A 4,626-nucleotide genomic window follows, 5' to 3' on the forward strand; every position below is an offset into this window, starting at 1 on the left:
ATTTCAGGAATGTTAGGTTCCAAAGTAACGCAAAAAAAATTATTGCAGCAATGTGGAGAGGAGACTTAATATCTAATATTCCGTCTGTGCTTATATTTTCAATAAATAAATATTTATATGTAGATATTTCATCATTTGATTAACTGCATGTATCTAACCAAACTTGTGTGTTAGGAATGTATCTTCCTATATATACTGGTATAGCATTAAGAATATTTGAAAGATCTATTGCAAGAACTATGAGGTAAGATTCAAACGACAAATGCATTTTTGTTTCTAGATGTGTTTGACAAGAAGGTGAATACCATAATGAACATTCTACGTGAAGATTAGTTAGCTTTATCGACTGGCAATAATGTTTATATTTTAGCGACGTTGTAATTGTAAGAAAAGAGAAACTGATGCATCTTGGGAAAAAATATATCAAAGGATGAAATGAAAAATGATTTTAAAGCGTAGTGGGCTAAACGGCTCTCGAGAAGTGTCGTCTCCTCCTCTGCTAAGTTATATCCTACCATTTACCCCCCCCCCTCTCTCTCTCTTTGTTTTTGTATCCTTTTATTGAGGGACGTTCCGGGCATGTCCCCTTTCCCATTACTACGTAAATGCCTGTCACCGTCAACCTCCTTGTGGCGAAGCTTTAAAGATGGAGACGACAGTATCAAGGAGGCTGTTTGTTTGAGGGGCTGGTATTTAACTAACCAGGCGAGCTTTCTCGCACCAATGACGCTAAAAATATGAAGTACCCATCCCTCGAACCCTGTCCCCATCCCTCGATGGCTCTTGTCTTTTCTTCGACCGTGATTCAAGAACCAAGACAAGGGAAGAAGGATGAATGTCTGTTTAATGGAAGGGAAAGACCGGATGATTGCCACTCCATACCGCCCTCTTGTATCAGCAGTTGAAATACGACCACCAAAACGCAGTAAGATAAATACCAAAGTATCACACGGTCCCCCCTCTACATTATTTTTTCTTCCTCTACATTTTGAAAAAAACAATAAAGAAAATAGTTGTATGATAATTCAAAGACAAATCATTGTATTGATGTTGAGTAAAAAGAATTATAAGCACGATAAGGTTACAAATACACGTATGAATGTGATATATGAAGGATCCGATATATTTCCCGTTTTTAACCACCCCCCCCCCAAAAAAAAAGAAAAAGGAAGTCATGTGAGTGGTCCAATAGAAGTGCATCATTACGTTAGTGTTTTCGAACTCCAAAACTTTATGATATTATTTTTACATTATAAAAGATATGTTGGTGATTCTGTGTCTTACCACCCCCCCCCCAAAGAAAATGTTAAAATCTACCAATAAGTTGGTGGACTATGCACAATGATTTGGTTAATTTTGACCATTTTTCTAGTCAAGACTATTTCACCATCAGATTGGTAATTTAGACAATTCCTTTTTTACGACTGAATCAAGTAACATCTAGCTTACCATGCCTACAATGTTTGTTGGTGTTATTGCCATATCTATACAATGAGGCGTTTTGTATTATTCAAATAGAATATACGCGTCCTATTTCACCCCCCCCCCAAAAAAAATAAAATAAAACAAGACAAAATAAAATAACATGAATAAAAAAAAATAATAATTTAAAAATAAAAACGTATGTTGCCAGTGAAAGAAGTAGCAAAAAAACAATCCATGTGATAATGTCTAGTCAAAATGAATCAAAATGAATTATAACTTTTATTTTTGCTTTAATTAAAGTCATTCTTATTTCAAAATTCATTTGAACCTTTGTTTTTTTTTGTATTTGTAGTGAAACAGAAGCTGAGATTCCAAATATCGTTAACATGGAACGATAAAAGCCTCCTTCTTTTCGTAACGGAGACTTCCTCGGTGAAAATAGCCATCCATTCGCGCTTCGATTGACAAACGATAGAATAATTGCTTGGTAGACGATACGCCGCGATATCTCGAGTCGCCATTGCCGATTTCAAGAGAAGGAATAAGATGCGATTCCTCGCATAATCTTGATAAACATCGTCGATGCCAAGTTAAGGATTCTTGCCTAATGGATTGTCAATATAATTGAGATAAGGGTAAAGAAGAAAATAAAGGGGGGTCTCGATGAAAGGAGCGCGGGTACAGCCACCAAGATAGGACCTGTCAACGGACACTCGAACGAGGATGGACAAATGTTGACCCGGTGTGCGCCCCCTTTTGCACTTCCGGTGCTATGTGTACCTTCCTCTCGAAGCAATCGGCAAGTGTATGATTGACATCTTCATGATCTTCGTGTATGCCTGGTCTTCGTGTGTAACTGGATGGAATAACCCGACTATTCGTGGCGTCGCGTAAGGAGTTTTCTTGCCAATTTCGCAGATAAAAAAGGTGAAAGGATAGTGTTGCTTTATTGAATATATTTTTAAAAAATGGTGAGTGATAATATGAAAACATTACTAATTGATTGGTATAGAATATACATTTGATAAGTTTTCACTACCTGCTTACCTTGATAGGATATGATTGTCTTACCTTTGGTTTTCAATTTCTACTCTTTTAGTTTCAATTAACGAATCATAAGGGGTACCCCCCCCCCCTTACCACTGTGACCCCGTCCTGGCAGTTCAGTGTTTTTTACGGATCGCAACATTAACAAAACAATATTTTAAAAGGTTTGTTCAAGTAAACCCCTTTCCATAGTGGATTCATTTTTAGTAAGATAAAAACAATTAACCACTAACCACATATCCATGAACGAAATACACAATGGACGCACGTATACACACATACACAAATCTACAATATACTACTACACAACACCATGTTGTAAATAACCTATTAACCTGATTTGTCTGTCTCGAAAACCAAAAGAAATAATAACAAATTTTGTTTTTATTCTTACTCTGGTCAAGGGCAAATCTATTAATTGCTCCTTTAGGAGTTTACAGTCATTCCACTACCCCCCCCCCTTGTCATATTTAACATATATTCCTTGTTTTGCAACTCTTCTTTTACGTTTGACCATTCTTTGTGTTATTGGGTTATTCTTTCATTTAATTTACGAGCTCGCTTCTCACTTCATACTTATGTTGAGGCCCTTTTTTATGGGACGATACGCTTGAACTTTGAAGAGGGATGTTCATACTTACAGAACTTTCTTTGAAACAAGACAAATTTCCTCTTATGAGGCCAAAAGGAATGAGAGTCAATTTCTTATAATTAACAATAAGTTGTAAAAAAATAGGTTATATAAGATTTTCATTCTTAAAAGTTTCAACATCTTCATATAAAGACAAATGCATTCCATGTTATTATATTTTTAAAAGATCTCCATGAATCTAATATACCAGTCACCAATTTTTTATTCGAAGATCAGCATGATAATAATATTGAAGCAGAAAAAAAATTGGTGAAGGTTTGATGAAAATCTGTCAATAAATAACGGAGTTATGAACTTTAGCGTTTTATTTTGTAATTTTCCATGTTTTCTCAAAACCAATTGGAAGAAATTTGATTTGTGCGATGTTTGTATCATCAGACTCATATTTTCATACCCCCCTCTAAAGTAAGAAGATCATCATATTCGATTAAAACTTGTGAATTACATTACACTATAATAAAATGGGGTGGCTGCTCGCATATGACGTCAGAAATTCGACGTTTAATGAAATCACAATTCTTTTATTAATTGATGGAATTTTATCAAACCTTCACCGATATTTTCTCTGACTTGTCCGTTTTGATTATATGTAATAGTCAGGAAAAAATCTCATTCACAAATATGACGTTGAAGAATGAATTTATGCTGGATATTCTTAGAATGCCGTAAAGGGACTTGAACACAGATTCTCATCCGGCGATGTATCACTAAACCATAAAACATCATCACCATGGCAACCCATGTGTATGGAAAGCGGACAGCACTCCCGTTTAATACCAAACTAATTGTTTACAAAGTTTACTTACAGATAAAGTAAAACAGAATGTAATAACAATAGGATAATGAATATTTTTTAAAACAAAAAGTCATCCTACCAATTAAGGAAAAATTACATTACTTCAACAGTTAATCATAATGGGATGCATATTTCTTTATTTTCGACTTCCTTTATTTATTCTTTTTTATTTTTCCTCACAGTCTTTGGTACAGAAGCTGTGGGTATATGACTGTGTTTTATATTCAAGGACAAGTGTATCACTTTCGAGTGACTGCAAATACTATAGAATGGGGACAAGCTGACAAGATTGATGATATAGCTTCGCACTACCACGTGGGGCCATTTTGTTTTCTGATACCTTCAAAATCTCATAAAATTAATTCTGAAAATGAAAACCAAAGCAATAATTGTCATCCGTAGACAGACCTCATTAAATCAAGCGATTGAGGTGATACTCGGCAGACGTAGGCGATAAAGAAGAATTGTCGCTTTCTTGATTGCTAAGTTCAGTTCCAAAATTGATAGTCGGGGATAATTTATTGCGATTAATTCCGCGGACGAGAGTTACCAAAGGATGATTGAACCTAGCGCGCACTTTCTCGGCGTTGCACCCTGACTGTTGCCAACTTGACCTTTGGCTCCCAAAAGGCGTTTAAGGGTCAGAGGCCTAATTTTCAGTTCTGTCGATTTTCGCTGACACATTTACACTATAATCAGACGAATA

The 4,626-nt window shown here is 35.5% G+C and overlaps 1 long non-coding RNA gene across 1 annotated transcript; it reads left to right on the plus strand.

Moving 5' to 3' along the window:
• The first annotated feature begins 206 nt into the window (after window positions 1-206).
• On the plus strand, window positions 207-2,385 carry LOC121409518. The gene is made up of 2 exons (XR_005969170.1): window positions 207-925; window positions 1,778-2,385. It is a non-coding gene; the product is annotated as an uncharacterized LOC121409518 (long non-coding RNA).
• The last annotated feature ends 2,241 nt before the right edge of the window (window positions 2,386-4,626 follow it).

Source organism: Lytechinus variegatus, chromosome 2 (assembly GCF_018143015.1).
Source record: "Lytechinus variegatus isolate NC3 chromosome 2, Lvar_3.0, whole genome shotgun sequence".
Lineage (NCBI taxonomy): Eukaryota > Metazoa > Echinodermata > Echinoidea > Temnopleuroida > Toxopneustidae > Lytechinus > Lytechinus variegatus.